At 40.1% G+C, this 21201-nt stretch overlaps 1 protein-coding gene across 42 annotated transcripts in view; it reads right to left on the bottom strand.

The window, feature by feature from the left end:
* The window catches only part of ST3GAL6 (ST3 beta-galactoside alpha-2,3-sialyltransferase 6), an 86495-nt gene that overhangs the window by 51018 nt on the left and 14276 nt on the right, over positions 1–21201 (bottom strand). For 21 of the 42 annotated variants that reach the window (XR_011248782.1, XR_011248755.1, XR_011248757.1 and 18 more), the window contains exon 2: positions 12604–12756. The exons of 4 other annotated variants lie outside the window; for them this stretch is intronic. The gene's annotated coding sequence lies outside the window, so the exon portion shown is untranslated. Of the gene's footprint in view, positions 1–12603; positions 12757–12911; positions 13002–21201 lie in introns of all 42 variants that reach the window. 17 more of the 42 variants (XR_011248775.1, XR_011248792.1, XR_011248785.1 and 14 more) reach the window with 3 other exon arrangements.

Genomic DNA, 21201 nt, shown 5'->3' with positions numbered 1-21201 from the left:
AGCTGAAACTCCAATACTTTGGGCACCTGCTGTGAAGAACTGACTCATTTGAATAGACCCTGATGCTGGGAAAGATTGAAGGTGGGAGGAGAAGGGGATGACAGAGGATAAGATGGTTGGACGGCATCACCAACTCAATGACATGAGTTTGAGTAGACTCTGGGAGTTGGTGATTGACGGGGAGGCCTGGCATGCTGCAGTCCACCAGGTAGCAATGAATCAGACATGACTAAGTGGTCGAACTGAACTGAACTGATGCGTGTTTGAGTTCTTCCGCAGAAACTACAGCATCCCACCCAGGTGTAAGATGGTAACTTCAGGCTCAGCACAAGATTCCTGGAACATACCCTGCTACCTCACCACCAACCAATCAGAACAAAGTCACACACCCTGCATTTCTCATCCCGTATTTTGCCTATAAAAACTTCTTCTGCCAAATAACCTGAGAGGTCAGGGGTTTTGAGAACAAGCCACCCATTCTCTTGGCTTGGCCCTGCAATAAACCTTCCTCTGCTCCAAAATATGACATTTAGTTATCTGGCCTCACTGCAGGCTCACGAACCTTCATTGGGTAACAGTCCCATCATCGCCTGGGAACCTGGTAGAGATGCAGAATCTCAGCTCCACTCCTTGATCCACAGCGTCAAATACAGAGTCAAATACGCATTTTAACAAAATCCCCAGTGATCTGCATGTTTGAGAAGCACTGCTAGAGAAGATCCAAGGAAAAAGGAATTCGATCCCATGGAGAGGATCGGGGCTTCACAAAAATCAGTCTGAGAGGAACTGGAAGCTCGTTTTAAGTTCCATACTACCACTTTTAAGAGTCCTTTGGGCTTGATCTTTGAAAATTTATAATCAACAGAATTTTGTCTGAACAAACTAGTGGGACTCTCTGAAAATAAATGGCTTTGAGGGAAACTTCGCTCACCATTCTAGGGGATGTTTTCAGTCTCTTTGTAAATTCCTAGACATTTTATTTCCTATATTGTTTACAGCCTCAGAGAAAATATATAGGATTCCTCTCAGATTACACCTAAGAGTCACACACTTCATTCTCCATCACCTTCTTATTTACCTAAAAGGGCCAACTGAATTGCCAAACAATCACAACAACATTTCCAATGACTACTATTCACAACTGGGACCCAGGTATCATAGATCTTAGAGCAAGAAAAACTGCAAGAGTTCAGGGCATTCAGACAGAGTAAGGTCCTATGTCATCACATAACAGGAAAAGCAGACAGGATTTAGAAAAAAAAGCAAAGACTTGCCAAAAGTGACCTCACTCATAAGTAGCAGCGTCAGCAGCTCAGGAGAACATTTTTATGTGGGTTTTCCTCCAGCCTGATTCCAGGCCCATCGTGGGTACACAGTAATAACCCTGAAGTCTTCATTTCATCCCAGTCCTCTCCAGTCTCTACAGTTTTCAATCCCTAAAACGCCTCCCTTGGGCGGCACAGGATCTCACTCCTGCTGCCTGAGCTTCTAACTCCTTTCTCTTCTTCCTCGCCACACATAAATAGAGGTGTTCTCGAGCTCTTATCTCAATCCTGTTCCTAAATCCATGTTCTCATTACTTCTCAAACCACTAGCAATGATCTCTAAGCTATCTCCCATTTAAACCAGCCAGCCCACATGCTCATTGGCATAAACTCCCCAAAGGCCAGCTCACATTGTCACCTGCCCCACAGGAAAACCTTCAGTGGCATTCCACTGTCTGGCAAATACACATAAAATCACTTAGCCTGGCATTTAAGAATCTTTAATTTGGTTCTTCCATCTTCCTTCTCATCTTCCTCATACAATTTAGTCTTTGTAGGTAGCAGCACAATTGGGTGTTAAAGTTGCCTGTGTGGTGATCAGACCCCTGGGTTGACTTTCAGTTCTACCTCTGTCTAGTCATATGACCCTAGGAAATTTCTAAACCTCTTTATACCTCATCTGTAAAATGGGAATAAAGATAGTACCTAATAGAGCTATGTAAGTTGCAAATATAAGGCACTTAGAAAAATGTCTGGCACATGATAAGGACTTTCCTAATCTTGTTTTTAATTCTTCTTTTAAAACTAATAAAGGGGGCGGTCCTAAGATGGTGGAGGAATAGCACAGGGAGACCACTTTCTCCCCCACAAATTCATCAAAAGAACATTTAAACACTGAGTAAATTCCACAAAATAACTTCTGAATGCTGGCAGAGGACATCAGGCACCCAGAAAAGCAGCCCACTGTCTTCGAAAAGAGGTATGAAAAAATATAAAAGACAAAAAAAGAGACAAAAGAGGTAGGGACGGAGCTCCATCCCGGGAAGGGAGTCTTAAAAAGAGAGAAGTTTCCAAACACCAGGAAACACTCTCACTGCCGAGTCTGTGGCGAGCCTTGGAAGCACAGAGGGCAACATAACGGGGAGGAAAAATAAATAATTAAAACCCACAGATTATGAGTCCAACCGTAACTCCCCCAGTGGAGAAGCAGCGCAGACGCCTGCATCCCCACTAGCGAGCGGGGGCTGGACAGGGAGGCGCGGGTTGCAGCGCTTAGAGTAAGGATCAGGCCTGAATGCCCCGAGGGCAATCTGAGAGAACTAACTTGGGCTAGCAAACCAGACTGTGGGATAGCTACCATGCGTGAAGCTCTAACCTAAGACACTGCCAGGACCACGCACAGAACAAAGGACTGAACAGAATTAGCCGGCTACAGACCATCCCCCTCCGGTGACAGGCAGCCAGAGCCGGAAGGGGGCAATCGCAGCCCCAGAGAGACATTATCTACCAAATTGCAAGCAGGCTTCTTTGCTAACTAAGACTTCTTGGGATTCTGGACAGTCATCATCCGCCTGAGAAGGTGCACCAGTTGAACACCAAGAAAACCAAGTGGCACGCTCACCAAACACTTCATCACCTGAGCTGCTCGGTCCTGGGAAGGGCACAAAACACAGGCCCAATAGAGTCTGCACCTCTGAGGACTACCCGAGTGCCTGAACCTGAGTGGCTTAGACCTGGCAGGTGCATGCAGCCCAGGGCCAGCCTCGGACAGTTCCCAGCGGAGTAACCTAGAACCTGAGGTGTGTGGGCAGGGAGAGTACATGCGCCGTGAGCGAGGGCAGGCCCAGTGTGGCTGAGACACTGCGAGCACACGCCAGTGTTATTTGTTTGCAGCGTCCCTCCCTCCCCACAGTGAGACTGAACAAGTGAGCCTAAAAAAATAAGTGTACACCACCTCCCACCTTGTGTCAGGGCAGAAATCAGATACTGAAGAAACCAGCAAACAGAAGAAGCTAAAACAGAGGGAACCGCCTTGGAAGCGACAGGTGCAATAGATTAAAACCCTGTCGTTAGTACTGACTACATAGGAAGGGGCCTACAGATCTTGAGAAATATAAGCCAGACCAAGGAACTATCCAAAAATGAACTGACCCCACACTGCCCACAACACCAGAGAAAGTCCTAGATATATTTTTACTATTTTTACAATCATTCTTTTTTTTTCTTTTTTTAATTTTTAAGTCCTCTATTACTCCTTTAATTTTCATTTTTATAACCTGTTACTTTTCAAAAAAAGACCCTATTTTTTAAAGCAAACTTCATATATATATATTTTAAATAATTTTTGTGTCTTTTTTTTTTCTTCTTTTCTTTAATATTGTACTTTTGAAAATCCAACCTCTACTCTAGATTTTTAATCTTTGCTCTTTGGTGTTTGTTATCAATTTTATACCTTTAAGAACCCAATCTTCAGTACCCATTTTTACTTGGGAGCGAGATTACTGGTTTGACTGCTCTCTCCTCCTTTGGACTCTCCTTTTTCTCCACGAGGTCGCCTCTGTCTCCTCCCTCCCGCTTCTCTTCTCTACCCATTTCTGTGAATCTCTGTGTGTTCCAGACGGTGGAGAACACTTAGGGAACTGATTACTGGCTGGATCTGTCTCTCTCCTTTTCATTCCCCCATTTTATCCTCCTGGCCACCTCTGTCTCCTTCCTACTTCTTCTCTTCTCTATATAATTCCGTGAACATCTCTGAGCAGTCCAGACTGTGGAGTGCACACAAGGAAGGGATTACTGGCTAGCTTGCTCTCTCCTCTTTTGATTCCACCTCATCTCATTCAGGTCACCTCTAACTCCCTTCTCCCTCTTCTCTTCTCCATGTAACTCTGTGAACCTCTCTGGGTGTCCCTCACTGTGGAGAAACTTTTCATCTTTAACCTAGATGTTTTATCAACGGTGTGTATAGAAGGAGAAGTCTTGAGACTACTGTAAAAATAAGACTGAAAACCAGAAGCAGGAGGCTTAAGTCCAAATCCTGAGAACACCAGAGAACTCCTGACTCCAGGGAACATTAATCAATAGGAGCTCATCAAATGCCTCCATACCTACACTGAAACCAAGTACCACCCAAGGGCCAACAAGTTCCAGAGCAAGACATACCACACAAATTCTCCAGCAACACAGGAACACAGCCCTGAGCTTCAATATACAGGCTGCCCAAAATTACTACAAAACAATTGACATCTCATAACTCATTACTAGATACTTCATTGCATTCCAGAGAGAAGAAATCCAGCTCCACCCACCAGAACACAAGCTTCCCTAACCAAGAAACCTTGACAAGCCACGGATACAACCCCACCCACAGCAAGGAAACTCCACAATAAAGAGAACTCCACAAACTGCCAGAATACAGAAAGGCCACCCCAAACGCAACAATATAAACAAGATGAAGAGACAGAGGAATACCCAGCAGGTAAAGGAACAAGATAAATGCCCAGCAAACCAAACCAAAGAGCAAGAGACAGGGAATCTACCTGATAAAGAATTCCGAATAATGATAGTGAAAATGATCTAAAATCTTGAAATCAAAATGGGATCACAGATAAATAGCCTGGAGACAAGGATTGAGAAGATGCAAGAAAGGTTTAACAAGGACCTAGAAGAAATAAAAAAGAGTCAATATATAATGAATAATGCAATAAGTTAGATCAAAAACACTCTGGAGGCAACAAATAGTAGAATAATGGAGGCAGAAGATAGGATTAGTGAAGTAAAAGATAGAATGGTAGAAATAAATGAATCAGAGAGGAAAAAAGAAAAACGAATTAAAAGAAATGAGGACAATGTCAGAGACCACCAGGACAATATTAAACGCTCCAACATTCGAATCATAGGAGTCCCAGAAGAAGAAGACCAAAAGAAAGACCATGAGAAAATACTTGAGGAGATAATAGTTGAAAACATCCCTAAAATGGGGAAGGAAATAATCACCTAAGTCCAAGAAACCCAGAGAGTCCATAACAGGATAAATCCAAGGTGAAAAACCCGAAGACACATATTAATCAAATTAACAAAGATCAAACACAAAGAACAAATATTAAAAGCAGCAAGGAAAAAACAACAACTAACACACAAAGGGATTCCCATAAGGATAACAGCTGATCTTTCAATAGAAACTCTTCAGGCCAGGAAGGAATGGCAAGACATACTTAAAGTGATGAAAGAAAATAACCTACAGCCCAGATTACTGTACCCAGCAAGGATCTCATTCAAATATGAAGGAGAAATCAAAAGCTTCACAGACAGGCAAAAGCTGAGAGAATTCAGCACCACCAAACCAGCTCTCCAACAAATGCTAAAGGATATTCTCTAGACAGGAAACACAAAAAGAGTGTATAAACTCGAACCCAAAACAATAAAGTAAATGGTAACAGGATCATGCTTATTATTGATCATACTAATTATTGGTCATAATCAATAATTACCTTAAATGTAAATGGGTTGAATGCCCCAACCAAAAGACAAAGACTGGCTGAATGGATACAAAAACAAGACCCCTATGTATGTCATCTACAAGAGACCCAACTCAAAACAAGGGACACATACAGACTGAAAGTGAAGGGCTGGAAAAAGATATTCCACGCAAACAGAGACCAAAAGAGAACACCAAATAGAGACCACTCATATCAGATAAAATAGACTTTAAAACAAAGGCTGTGAAAGGAGACAAAGAAGGACACTACATAATGATCAAAGGATTAATCCAAGAAGAAGACATAACAATTATAAATATATATGTACCCAACATAGGAGGATCACAATATGTAAGACAAATGCTAACAAGTATGAAAGGGGAAATTAACAACACAATAATAGTGGGAGACTTTAATACCCCACTCACAACTATGGACAGATCAACTAAATAAAAAATTAACAAAGAAACACAGACTTTAATTGATACAATAGACCAGTTAGACCTAATTGATATCTGTAGAACATTTCACCCCCAAACAATGAATTTCACCTTTTTCTCAAGTGCACACGGAACCTTCTCCAGGATAGATCACATCCTGGGCCATAAATCTAGCCTTGGTAAATTCAAAAAAACTGAAATCATTCCAAGCATCTTTTCTGACCATAATGCAGTAAGACTAGATCTCAATTTCAGGAGAAAAACTATTAAAAATGCCAACATACGGAGGCTGAACAAAACACTTCTGAATAACCAACAAATCACAGAAGAAATCAAAAAAGAAATCAAAATATGCACAGAAACGAATGAAAACACAACAACCCAAACCCTGTGGGACACTGTAAAAGCAGTTCAAAGGGGAAGGTTCATAGCAATACAGGCTTACTTCAAGAAACAAGAAAAAAGTCAAATAAATAACCTAACTCTACACCTCAAGCAACTAGAAAAGGAAGAAATGGAGAACCCCAGAGTTAGTAGAAGGAAAGAAATCTTAAAAATTAGGGCAGAAATACATGCAAAAGAAACAAAAGAGACCATAGCAAAAATCAGCAAAGCCAAAAGCTGGTTCTTTGAAAGGATAAATAAAATTAACAAACCATTAGCCAGACTCATCAAGAAACAAAGGGAGAAAAACCAAATCAATAAAATTAGAAGTGAAAATGGAGAGCTCACAACAGACAACACAGAAATACAAAGGATCAAAAGAGACTACTATTAGCAATTATATGCCAATAAAATGGACAATGTGGAAGAAATGGACAAAGTCTTAGAAAAGTATAACTATTCCTGAACCAGGAATAAATAGAAAATCTTAACAGAACCATCACAAGCATGGAAATTGAAAATGTAATTAGAAATCCTCCAGCAAACAAAAGCCCAGGTCCAGACAGCTTCACAGCTGCATTCTACCAAAACTTTACAGAAGAGCTAACACCTATCCTCAAACTGTTCCAGAAAATTGCAGAGGAAGGTAAACTTCCAATCTCATTCTATGAGGTCACCATCACCCTAATACCAAAACCTGACAAAGATGCCACAAAAAAAGAAAACTACAGGCCAATATCACTGATGAACATAGATGCAAAAATCCTTAACATAATTCTAGCAATCAGTGGGCTTTATCCCAGAGATGCAAGGATTAACAAATCAATCAATGTAATACACCACATTAACAAATTGAAAAATAAAAGCCATATGATTATCTCAATAGATGCAGAGAAGGCCTTTGACAAACTTCAACATCCATTTATGATAAAAACTCTCCAGAAAGCAGGAATAGAAGGAACATGCCTCAACATAATAAAAGCTATATATGACAAACCCACAGCAAATATTATCCTCAATGGTGAAAATGAAAACATTTCCCCTAAAGTCAGGAACAAGACAAGGGTGCCCACTTTCAACACTACTATTCAACATAGTTCTGGAAGTTTTGGCCACAGCAATCAGAGCAGAAAAAGAAATAAAGGATTCCAAATTGGAAAAGAAGAAGTAAAACTCTCACTGTTTGCAGATGACATGATCCTCTACATAGAAAACCCTAAAGACTCCACCAGAAAATCACTAGAGCTAATCAATGAATATAGTAAAGTTGCAGGATATAAAATCAACACACAGAAATCCCTTGCATTCCTATACACTAATAATGAGAAAATAGAAAGAGAAATTAAGGAAACAATTCCATTCACCATTGCAACAAATAGAATAAAATACTTAGGAATATATCTACCTAAAGAAACTAAAGACCTATATATAGAAAACTATAAAACACTGGTGAAAGAAATCAAAGAGGACACTAATGGATGGAAAATATACCGTGTTCATGGATCAGAAGAATCAATATAGTGAAAATGAGTATACTACCCAAAGTAATCTATAGATTCAATGCAATCCCTATCAAGCTACCAACGGTATTTTTCACAGAGCTAGAACAAATAATTTCACAATTTGTATGGAAATACAAAACATCTCGAATAGCCAAAGCAATCTTGAGAAAGAAGAATGGAACTGGAGGAAATCAACTTGCCTGACTTCAGGCTCTACTACAAAGCCACAGTCATCAAGACAGTATGGTACTGGCACAAAGACAGAAATATAGATCAATGGAACAAAATAGAAAGCCCAGAGATAAATCCACACACCTATGGACACCTTATCTTTGACAAAGGAGGCAAGAATATACAATGGAGAAAAGACAATCTTTAACAAGTGGTACTGGAAAAACTGGTCAACCACTTGTAAAAGAATGAAACTAGAACACTTTCTAACACCATACACAAAAATAAACTCAAAATGGATTAAAGATCTAAATGTAAGATCAGAAACTATAAAACTCCTAGAGGAGAACATAGGCAAAACACTCTCCGACATAAATCACAGCAGGATCCTCTATGACCCACCTCCCAGAATATTGGAAATAAAAGCAAAAATAAACAAATGGGACCTAATTAAAATTAAAAGCTTCTGCACAACAAAAGAAACTATAAGCAAGGTGAAAAGACAGCCTTTGGAATGGGAGAAAATAGCAAACAAAGCAACTGACAAACAACTAATCTCAAAAATATACAAGCAACTCCTGCAGCTCAATTTCAGAAAAATAAACAACCCAATCAAAAAATGGGCCAAAGAACTAAATAGACTTTTCTCCAAAGAAGACATACAGATGGCTAACAAACACATGAAAAGATGATCAACATCACTCCTTATCAGAGAAATGCAAATCAAAACCATAATGAAGTACCATTTCATGTCAGTCAGAATGGCTGTGATCCAAAAGTCTACAAGCAATAAATGCTGGAGAGGGTGTGGAGAAAAGGGAACCCTCTTACACTGTTGGTGGAATGCAAACTAGTACAGCCACTATAGAGAACAGTGTGGAGATTCCTTTAAAAACTGGAAATAGAACAGCCTTATGACCCAGCAATCCCACTGCTGGGCGTACACACAGAGGAAACCAGAATTGAAAGAGACACGTGTACCCCTATGTTCATTGCAGCACTGTTTATAATAGCCAGGACATGGAAGCAACCTAGATGTCCATCAGCAGATGAATGGATAAGAAAGCAGTGGTACATATACACAATGGAGTATTACTCAGCAATTAAAAAGAATGCATTTGAATCAGTTCTAATGAAGTGGATGAAACTGGAGCCGATTATACAGAGTGAAGTAAGCCAGAAAAAAAAAACACCAATATAGTATACTAACGGATATATATGGAATTTAGAAAGATGGTAATGATAACCTTGTATGTGAGACAGCAAAAGAGACACAGATGTATAGAACAGTCTTTTGGACTCTGGGAGAGGATGGGATGATTTGGGAGAATGGCATTGAAACATGTATAATATCATATAAGAAATGAATTGCCAGTCTAGGTTTGATGCAGGATACAGGATGCTTTGGGCTGGTGCAGTGGGATGACCCAGAGGGATAGTATGGGGAGGGACGTGGGAGGGGGATTCAGGATTGGGAACACGTGTACACCCATGGCAGATTCATGTTGATGTATGGCAAAACCCATACAATATTGTAAAGTAATTAGCCTCCAATTAAAATAAATAAATTTAAATTTAAAAAATAATTATTTAAATAATTATTTAAACTAAAAATATTACTTTATAAAGTAATAAAGTATCAGCTGCCCATACACCAAGACGTCTCTAAAAAGCTGACTTCATAACATCCTTGTAAATATACTACAGACCTCATGACACTGTACAACAAAAGCCAAAAAAAAAAAAATTAAGCTTCCATTACTGTATGCTAGCTATTATTTCTACATTCATTTAAACATTTCAAAGTATCTGTATGAGAAAGCCTTACTCATCTGCTTATAAAAGAAAAAGGGATTTAAGATAATAGGAATTCATTAAGAAAACTCAGACCATATTTCTGGCTATAGAAGCCATACTATTTTATGCTTTTCATAATAAAACTGCTCCGAGCCCTAGTAAAACCAAACAACCTAGATTTGTAATCAGCATATCAAATTTATGTCTTGAAGCAAGAAATGAAATCAAGAGCTTTACAAATAATGTGACTTGGAAAATAGTTTTCATCTTACACTCTGATTTGGATCCATTACAATGTTGAGGATTCAAATACTATGTTCGAGGCTCAGAAGCAAATGCTGGGGTCAATAACACCTTCATCCTAATAAGGTAAGGATAAAGAGCTGAATATCTGTCAGCCCTAGACTGGGAATGGAGAAAGAAGAAGAAACAACGCAACAGAGGGCAATAAAACTAAATGCTTTGAGTATATAACTCACTTAATCCTCAAAACCACCCCTTAAGAAAGGCCATCCCTATCATACAGATGAAGACACTAAGGCACAGAGAAGTTATAATGTGCCCACAGATGCTCAAGTGGCAAGTGGCAGTGCTGGAATTTGAACCCAGGCACACACCAGAATCTCTGCTCTTCACTGTTAGGCTATAAAGACTCAAAATATTTCCATCTTCTTGATGGAAGGAGATATATAGATAGACAGGAAAGGCAGTTCCACAAATCACCAAGATGATTACAGCCCAGCAGTGGTGGTTTAGTTGCTAAGTAGTGTCCAACTCTTGAGACCCCATGGACTGTAGCCCGCCAGGCTCCTCTGTCCATGGAATTCTCCAGACAAGAATACTGGAGTGTGTTGCCATTTCCTTTTCCAGGGGATCTTCCTGACTCAGTGATTGAACCCATGTCTCCTGCACTGCAGATGGATTCTTTACCACTGAGCCACAAGGGAAGCCATTTAAAGCCCAGATTTCATTCAGTTAAGATGCTTCTGGGACTTTCCTGCTGGTCCAGTGGCTAAGAATCACCTGCCAGTGCAGGGGACACAGGTTCGATCCCTGCTCCAGTAAGACTCCACATGCCTTGAGGTTACTAAGCCCATGAGACACAACTACTGAGCCTTTGTGCTCTAGAGAAGCCATTGCAAAGAGAAACCTAGAGAGTAGCCCCCGCTCAGTGTAACTACAGAAAGCCCGAATGCAGCAACGAAGACCCAATGTAGCCAAACATAAATATTCAGGCAGTAAGAAACTGAAGACCCAGCCCTACCTCCAGCCTATGTTCACGATGCTCAAGAGTTCTGCAAGCCCAGTGGCTTGGGACATAAGGGATAGGCTTTGAATCCACTCATAATTCTGGTGTGAACAATGAAGATCTCAAGAGATTCCCAAGGACTAAATCCCCAAACCACTGGAAATGCCCAAACTCCCCAGCACCCATAAAGCACAATGCTGTCAGTCAATAAGTGTCCTTCCAAAATGGTTTGTAAACAAAGTGATGACAAATTTGCTAGATGAATAATAGTTCTCTGACAAATCTCAACTTATCAGAAAGATGATGGATTCATGGGTAAAACATAGAGCTAACTCCTAGTAGACATTTGAGCTCCAGAGCTTTCTCAGAATAAATTTATAAATTAGTGTATATTTGTACATGCGATTCTGGGAATGTAAGGAGAACATACCTACAAACTATATTAAAATACTTCAGTGAATATTATTAATTGTAGCATAAAGGCAGAGAGGGAACTAGAGTTCATTCTAACACAGCTGGTGAACAGCACTTGTGATGCACGTAATGTTCCAGTTGTAACTTCAGTTTACTTACTCTTTCACTTTGATGTTGGTTTAGAACAGTCCCAAAGAAGGCCATTACGACTGAGAATAAAAATAATAACTAAAGCTTTCATAGCTCAATTTTGGGATATGCTAGAGAACTGACTCATTTGAAAAGACCCTGATGCTGGGAAACATTGAAGCCGGGAGAAGAAGAGGATGCCAGGATGAGATGGTTAGATGGCATCCCCGACTCAATGGACAGGAGTCTGAGTAAACTCCAGGAGGTGGTGATAGACAGGCAGGGCTGGAGTGCTACAGTCCATGGAGTCGCAAAGGGTCAGACAGGACTGAGCGACTGGACGGAACTGAACTGAAAGAGTCATTGGTTACATAATAACATAGTTTCAAAGGCCCTCTGGCTGCATGTTAAACTAGTAAGAGATAAATTAACAGGCAGCTATATACAGAGAAGGAGAGGGTATTTTAAAGTCACCAGCCAGCATAAAACTGTTGTAAAGCACAGGGAGCTCAGCTTGGTGCTCAGTGCTGACCTGGAGGGGTGGGATGGAGGGTGGGGTAGAATGAAGAGTCCGGTGAGAGGGAGGTTCAAAAAAAGCAGGATATATGTAGACACGTGGTTGGATCACTTTGTTATTAAAGCAGAAACTAATACAACATTGTAAACCAATTATACACCAATAAAGTCAGTTTAAACTGTATAAGAATTGTGTCAGAACATTTCAAGTGTTCAAACATCTAAGAAGTCTGAGATGACAGTCCTGGTGCTTTTGCTCACCTACACTTTAAGGAATCTGTTTCCCAGAGGTCCTCTCTGTTCTTGAGCGTGTAGAATGCGGTAAGGGCGCCGGAGGCCCAGGAGGCTGCTGCTATCTTGTCCACTAGAAATTATCCAAGATAAGAGGTTGTGCTGCTTCTTCACTTCCAAGTGCTGAAACAAAACACAAATTCAACATGCTTACGAGGATGGCTCAGCAACCCAAGAAAAATCTTAAGCCATCAAAAAGAAAAGTCCCAATGAAAACACTACTTTAGTAAAGTCACTACAGGCCCCTCCCTAAATTCTGCACAGGATGACATGATTACCAAAAACAAAGAAATCCAGCAGCAAAACTGGCTGCATGTACTTCATGCTGTAGCTCATGACTGGTTATCCAGGGAATCCAGCTCAGTCTCCTTGAAAAAAATAGCAGATCCAACTCAATTAATCCAAAGCAACCTAGTAATGAAAGAACCATCTGTCTCCTTTTTCAGCTCCTCTCTACACATACACACAGCTTTATTGTTCAATGCAGAGGTGAGAGAAGGAACTACTGGAAAACTCTCTGAAGAGCAAGGGGAGGGAGGGAGACAGGAGAACGAAAACAGATCAAGAACAAAACTATCCAGAAGGAAGGGTGGGAAATTAGCGACAACTGCAACTGCTTTAACAATGGGTAGTAGGCTACTTTCTCCAAAAAACTTTGGAAGGAAAAAAAATCTCAAATTGCTCCTGCTACTGTTTTTCTTACACAAGACTAAAAACTCTGATACAGAAACAAATAAAACATAAAACCCTGCATGTTCTGTATTTCTTGTGTTAGTAGAAAGTGTTTTTTTTTTTTAATAAAAACTCTTAGGAAACAAATATCAAAAACAAAACCACTAAAAATAGGGCAAATATTTATTTCAGAACTCATTTATGATTCTAATGTCCTACAATAAGAAAATGATTATACTTAATTACGAAAATCATAGAATAACATGAAAAATATTTAGATTCTACCAAATAAAGAAAGTTTTAAAAAGCTGAGTACATTTCCATACGTGAGATGTATGTGTGGTGACACATGACTGCAAGACAGAGAAAAAAGAATCAGTTGTAATGCTGAGTTGTGGACTGCATGGGATTTTTTTCCTCTAAAGTTCAAAATTTATGGAGAAACAGAAAATGCTTATTTTCATATATTTCAATATACATTTCACTTGTGAAGTGCTAAGCAGTTTGTGAATTTAGAAATTAGAACAAAGGCAAAGTGGTGATCTTTAGTGGCAATTATAATAGAAGACTTCTATTCTATTCTATTAGGGAATTCCCTAGTACTCAGTTGGTAAAGAATATGCCTGCAGTGCAGGAGACTAGGGTTTAATCCCTGGGTCGGAAAGATCCCCTGGATCTCTTGTCTCCAGTACTCTTGCCTGGAAAATCCCATGGACAAAGGAGACTGGCAGGCTACTGTCCATGGTTTGCAAGAGTCAGACACAACTTAGCAACTAAACAACCATCATTCTATTCTATTCTAATTCCATGATAATAGAAGTCTCCACCATGAGACAGAATTTTGAACCTATGGAAATTGCGGATAATGATAAACTTGCACCTCAGAATCATTCTCCCTAAATGTATAGAAAGCATAACTCCTGGGTTTCTATCATCTTCAACCTATAATAGTTACTATATGCTAAAGTCAAGAAGTGATCAAAAATCTGAAGCCGGAAGGTTAAGAAAGAAACCTCAAACAATGTCACACCAGGAATAGCTAGAGGATGGGGATTTAGTTACACCTGGAGAAGCTTAAATCATGGAAAGCAAACAAGATGGCCATTGTCAAATCTGAATGACCTTCATGAAAAAGAGACATAGCCTGGTTCTGAAGGCCAGCAGGGTTAAGCCAAGGCCAGTGAATGAAAAATTCAAGGAATGGACAACTTTGAGGTTGACATGGAAGAACATGCTTAGGTTACCTAAAGATAATACAGGTTTCATTTCTGGACAATGAGTCACTGGTTACTAAAGATACTGTTTTAAAAAACTGCTTGGGATGGATTTGTATAGTACTCCTTAAAAAACTTTACTGTCCATCATCATCACCTGAGCATCTTCCTATCAGAAGGTCAGGGGGTCATGAGATTCTGCATTTCTTGCAAGCTCCCAGGTGAGGTCCATGCTAATGCAGTGTGGTTACAAGCATTAGAATGTTACTTAAACTAGTATTTCCCAAAGTTTTCTAACAACATGACTTCAAAAGTACTCTCCAACCCTGATTTGGGGGCAGATGATTAATAAACTTTACATATTAAGTAGTTATTAGTGGAATTTTGCAGGCACACACCTTCAAATTTAAAAAAACAAATAAATAAAGCTATAGGTTGGTATCTTCCAATATCCCCCCAGCTGATACTTTAAAGCAATAACCAATGTTGCCCCGTTTTAAACAATACTTTAACTTCATTAAAAAAAAAAGGAATTAAAAAAATGACAATTTTACTCCAAGTTTGGCAAAGTAAAATGCAGTTACTTATGATTTCCGCATACAACAGTTAACAGAGAAGTAGGATAAGACAAAACACAGCTATAACTTTTTTTCCTAGTGATTTGTATTAAAAATCATGTGTCTCCAAAGGTGAGGGTATGCGGACAGAAGACTCCCAAGGCGACACTTGTAGTTTTCTTTTTCCATGTAGGGCTCTGCCTTCTTTTCCGAGCCCTGACATTTCACCTCTCCTCCACCCCATTTGGGTGGTAAAATCCCTTCAATGCTTTGAAAGTTTCCTTCTTGCTCACATTTTGCTTAGCTCTCTCCTTATCTAAGAAACGTGGGCTTTTAATCAGTTCAAAATCCTAAGTGACGTCTTTCCTGGAGAAATATGCTAGTATCTGAACACACAGCCCTTCCTCAAATTTTAAATCCTTCTTAGGTTTCTCTCCCAGAATAAATAAGCCCATAGCTAAGAGGGAACCAGCTTCCTGTCTTTCCTCCTACTCTGTAAGTCCCCTTTCCAAAGGGCTTATTGTTTTATAGTTTGCTTAAAAGTTATAAGTAACATTCCATCTGATTTACAAAAGCCCTTTTTCTCAAGCTACTTATTACATCAGTGTATTCTAAATGAATGTAAGCTTATTCTGCTCCCTGAGAAGCATCATTTCCTGCTTAATTCCCCTTTTGCTATTTTTAAAAGTAAAAAAGTGAGTAAGCTTGAGGATAAACAATCAGAAGAGCATATATCAAATCTTAAGGCTAAAGTGTTGGAAATGTTCCAGCTTAACGTCCATCAAAGGATCCTCCAAAATCAAATTACAAATATGATGCTAATCTTAACTTGGGGTATCTTATAATTATTGTTACAAAGAAACCATCATGCATGTGATATATACTTTTATTAAAACATATAATCCTAGATTTACTTCTGAATGCAAGCTAAATTAATCCTCTATGCAAAGGGAGTCAATTCATTTCCTGGTAAAATTAACTCTAGAAGTTTTCACCTCTACTATAACTTTGCTGATTTAGGCAATAACCAATTTCTGGGCTTCCCTGGTATTTCAGTGGTGAAGAATCTGCCTGCCAATGCAGGAGATACGGGTTGGATCCCTGATCCATAAAGATCCCACATGTCGAGGAGCAACTAAGCCCATGAGTCTCAACTATTGAGCCTGTGCTCTAAAGACCAGGAGCTGCAACTACTGAAGCCCACGGGCCCTGGAGCCTGTGCTCCACACCAAGAGGCGCCACCTCAGTGAGCAGCTCACGAAAAGCAATGAGGAGTAGCCCCCGCTCCCCACAACTGCAGAAAACCCTGCGCAGCAACGAAGACCTAGCACAGCCAAAAAAAAAAAAGCCACTGCCTTTTTAAAAAAAAACAAAACAAAAAACAATTTCCCAATGCCAGACCTTCTTCCAGGCACCAAAGACACAGTAGTGAAGAAGAAAATCAGTTTACAATCCAGGAAGAGAGGGAGAAATTAACAAGCAGTTGTTATTACTATTAAGTAGTACTATTTGGTGTTATTATTATGTAGTAATTATTAAATTACAACTGTGATCTGACAAGGCACCTAGGTAGGGGAGGACAGAGAGTCTCAGAGGAATTTGAGAGAATTCACAGAGAACTCGTCTGAGGAGTAAACAGATGAAATCAGGGTAAAAATGAAAAGCATTCCCAGCAAAGGAAATGGCATTTGTGACTGAGGCTGCTGCTAACAGAAGTGAGCATGAAAGTAAGAGCTAATCTTTGTTGCATGCCTACCACATGCATGGACTCACAGAATCCTCACAACAGTGCTGAGTTGGGCCTGTTTTTCTAATTCTGTAAATGAGGAGACTGAGAAGCATAGAGAAGTTAACTTGTCCATGGTGTCTCAAAGCTAGATGTAGAGCCAGGGTTGGGCGAGATAATCTGCTGCTGGTCTATTTATTCTGAACCCATCAGCTCCTCTGTCTTTCCAGGAACCAGATCAACTTGAAGCCTTCCTCATCTTCAAGATTCATTATGCCAATTTTCATTTTTCAAAGAATGACATAGTGAAATATGGATGTATTGGAAAATCTTCAGTCTCATTCCCAGAGTTTTGATAAATGTAAGATTCCTAGATTGAAACCTATTTCATTAGGAAATATTACATGAAATTTTTTCATTACAGAAGCATTAACAGAAGTCCAAATGTTAATATATCATATGCTCACAAACCCATTAACCCAAATAACCATTATCTTCTCAGGGATTCTTTTTTAATGGAGATTTGTGTTCCTCTCTCTACGCTCCTCTTTTTCTCTGGGATCCAACCACAATCATGAATTTGCCTACTTTTTATTCACATACATGTACATACATATGTGGTATATGATACTGCTTTAAGTAATGGTTTAACATTTACATACAAAATACAGAATGTTTTGAAATTTGAATTTTTTCACTCTACACTTCAGGCTCAGAGATCCATCCATACTGATGCATAGAGGTCTGATTCATTCAAATTCTGTACAGTATCCTATTAATCAATTGCACCACAAGTCTTTCCATTCCCTATCAGCAGATATTTAAGCTGTTTTCAGAGTACTGATCTAAATGTCATTTTGGAGCCAAATATATTTTTTTTCCAATCTAAAAAAAGCAGTTTACTAAGATAATCTTACCAACAACTCTTTGTGACCCCATGGAGGCTAGAATACTGGAGTGGGTAGCCTTTCCCTTCTCCAGGGTATCTTCCCAACCCAGGAATGGAACAGGTATCTCCTGCATTGCAAGTGGTTTCTTTACCAACTGAGCTATCAGGGAATCCCTACAAACTGCTAGAAATACTTTAAAATTGAAATTTCACTTCCACATAGTCTTTTTTCTAAAGCATAAACTTTGATAACTCAAGCTGTTTAAAAATACCTAGATATTTAACATACCAGGTATGACTCTTTGACTATGACAAAGCCTTTGACTGTGTGGATCACCACAAACTGTGGAAAATTCTGAAAAAGATGGGCATACCAGACCACCTGACCTGCCTCTTGACAAACCTGTATGCAGGTCAGGAAGCAACAGTTAGAACTGGACATGGAACAACAGACTGGTTCCAAATAGGAAAAGGAGTATGTCAAGGCTGTATATTGTCACCCTGCTTATTTAACTTATATGCAGAGTACATCATGAGAAATGCTGAGCTGGAAGAAGCACAAGCTGGAATCAAGAATGTCGGGAGAAATATCAATCACCTCAGATATGCAGATGACACCACCCTTATGGCAGAAAGTGAAGAACTAAAGAGCCTCTTGATGAAAGTGAAAGAGGAGAGTGAAAAAGTTGGTTTAAAGCTCAACATTCAGAAAACTAAGATCATGGCATCTGGTCCCATTACTTCACGGCAAATAGATGGGGAAACAGCAGCACACTTTATTTTGGGGGGCTCCTAAATGACTGCAGATGGTGACTGCAGCCGTGAAATTAAAACGCTTGCTCCTTGGAAGAAAAGTTATGACCAACCTAGACAGCATATTAAAAAGCAGAGACATCGCTTTACCAACAAAGGTCCGTATAGTCAAGGCTATGGTTTTTCCAGTAGTTGTATATGGATGTGAGGGTTGGACTATAAAGAAAGCTGAGTGCCGAAGAACTGATGCTTTTGAACTGTGGTGTTGGAGAAGACTCTTGAGAGTCCCTTGGACTGCAAGGAAATCCAACCAGTCCATCCTAAAGGAAATCAGTCCTGAATATTCATTGGAAGGACTGATGCTGAAGCTGAAACTCCAGTACTTTGGCCACCTGATGTGAAGAACTGACTCATCTGAAAAAAACCCTGATGCTGGGAAAGATTGAAGGTGGGAGGAGAAGGGGATAACAGAGGATAAGATGGTTGGATGGCATCACCAACTCAATGGACATGGGTTTGGGTGGACTCCGGAAGTTGGTGATGGACAGGGAGGCCTGGCATGCTGTGGTTCATGGGGTTGCAAAGAGTCGGACACGACTGAGCAACTGAACTGAACTGATGACTCTTTGAAAACACAAAGTTAATCCTATTTTAAATGAGAAAATACATTTCTAGGTAAAGTAAATCTATAATCATTCTGTTGAAAACAAAACATATTGAAGAAAAAGTGTATGCAGAAAATAGTCTTCTTATAACCACTTTCTTTTTCTGATAACCACACTGACTAGGCAGAAAACTCTGAGTGCTTGAGCAAGTAGATAAACAAACCAAAGGTTTCCCTGGAATGCTTTGTTCAGTGTTTTAGGCAGAAAATAATCCAAGGCACTACCTCACAGAAAGATAATCAAATTTCTCTTTAGAATCGAGCAATTAGGAGGCACTCCCATGTACCAGGGGACTTCCCTGGTGGCTCAGAGGTTAAAGCGTCTGCGTCCAATGCGGGAGACCTGGGTTCAATCCCTGGGTCGGCAAGATCCCCTGGAGAAGGAAATGGCAACCCACTCCAGTATTCTTGCCTGGAGAATCCCATGGACACAGGAGCCTGGTAGGCTACAGTCCACGGGGTCGCAAAGAGTCAGACACGAGTGAGCGACTTCACCTTTCACCTTTCACCCATATACCAGAGTCAAGGATGGATAAAGTGAACAACAAAGCAAAGTAATAAAATACCAAGTCTTTCACCCTGAAGTCTTTAGACCCATAAACAGTGTGACCGTACACAATGACCTATTTACATTAATGGAAATGTTTAGCTCAAGGATATTGTAACAAAGTTTATTATCCAGGCTAAACTGAAGTCAAGTCTACAAATAAGTGAAGGTTTATCAGTGGCATTTCTCTACCTTTAATATCACTTTCTATAAAGAATCTGAGAAAACCTCTAAAGGTAGATGTTTTAAAATGTGAATAAATGTTTACTAATGGCTGCATTCTTTACACACTAAAATAACCTAGTCTCAGGAGTTCCGTGGTGGCCCCAGTGGTTAGCACTCTGCACTTTGACCGCCGTGACCCAAGTTCAATCCTTGAGAACTAAGATTCCACAAGGCTAGGTGTAGCCAAAAATTAACAAACTACCCAGTCTAGATGTAAAGGAAATTCAAAAAAGAGTATTTTCTCTGAAGAGATGGGGGAGAAATGTTTCCTCTCTTAGCAGATTTTCAAGGAAGTGTTCAACACTCCTAAGAAGGTAAACAAAGCTGGGTTTCCAATGAAAGAAGTAACTCCAGTGCACTGGGGATCACCGTGCAGTCAGCTCCACGGTCACAATTAGCCAAAATGTTTTAGCACATTTCACAGGCCAGAGCCAAGGGGATATCACTTCTAGATTCCTGGTCTCCAGTCCAAGAAATCCCCCTGGGCTTAGGAAAACCTACCTAGGCTTCAGGAGGCAGCTCGGAACTCAACTGAAATTCATCCTACCAGTAGTTCAGTGAAATAACTGGCCAAGCAAATGGAGAAGCTCCATTATCCATTTATCCATCCAACACAGATACCTATTGCCCATCCTATCACATGGCACAAAATCTCAGGGGAAAAAAAAACTGTCTGAGAGCACAGATGCTCTAAAGGCAAGTCCACAAAAACACAGACATACCAAACAACCTTTGCCCCATGCTGACCTCTTAACTATGGCTTCGTGCTTAGTTGCTCAGTCGTGTCCGACTCAGAGACCCCCTGGACTGCAGCTCGCCAGGCTCCTCTGTCTAGTAGATTTTTCAGGCAAGCATACAGGTGTGGGTTGCCATTTCCTTTTCCAAACCATAACTTCAAAGTGCCCTACTTTCTCGTTTTTCAGTTAAGTAATATGTATCTTATAGGAAAAACGTAGAAGCCTAAAACGTAGCTTTTTTGCATTCCCCCTCAAAGGGCAAAATATATTGCATGAGCAGTAGAAACGACTTATAAGGAGAATAAGAATCAGCAACCAGCCAGAAAGCAGAAGGAGAACTGCTTAAACTTTTCAAACTTCCCCACCTTTGTGATTTTTCTGAATGTCTGGTGACCTCCCTTGGTGTTACTAGCAGAAAGCAGTGACTTCTGAACAGAAAGCAGGGGCCGTGAGAGGCACCTGCCCTCTGCAACCACGCTAGGCTGTGAACATGTAAGGTGAAGGGCGAGTCTGTGCTGAAAGCATTCCAGACAAATGTCCCCAGCAAACCACTGGGTCCTGAAGTAAGAGTATGAAAGAAGGGC

Source organism: Ovis canadensis, chromosome 1, assembly GCF_042477335.2.
Source record: "Ovis canadensis isolate MfBH-ARS-UI-01 breed Bighorn chromosome 1, ARS-UI_OviCan_v2, whole genome shotgun sequence".
Taxonomy (NCBI): Eukaryota; Metazoa; Chordata; class Mammalia; order Artiodactyla; family Bovidae; genus Ovis; species Ovis canadensis.
Note: the sequence above shows the minus strand (reverse complement) of the source record. Positions and strands in the feature narration are given on the sequence as shown.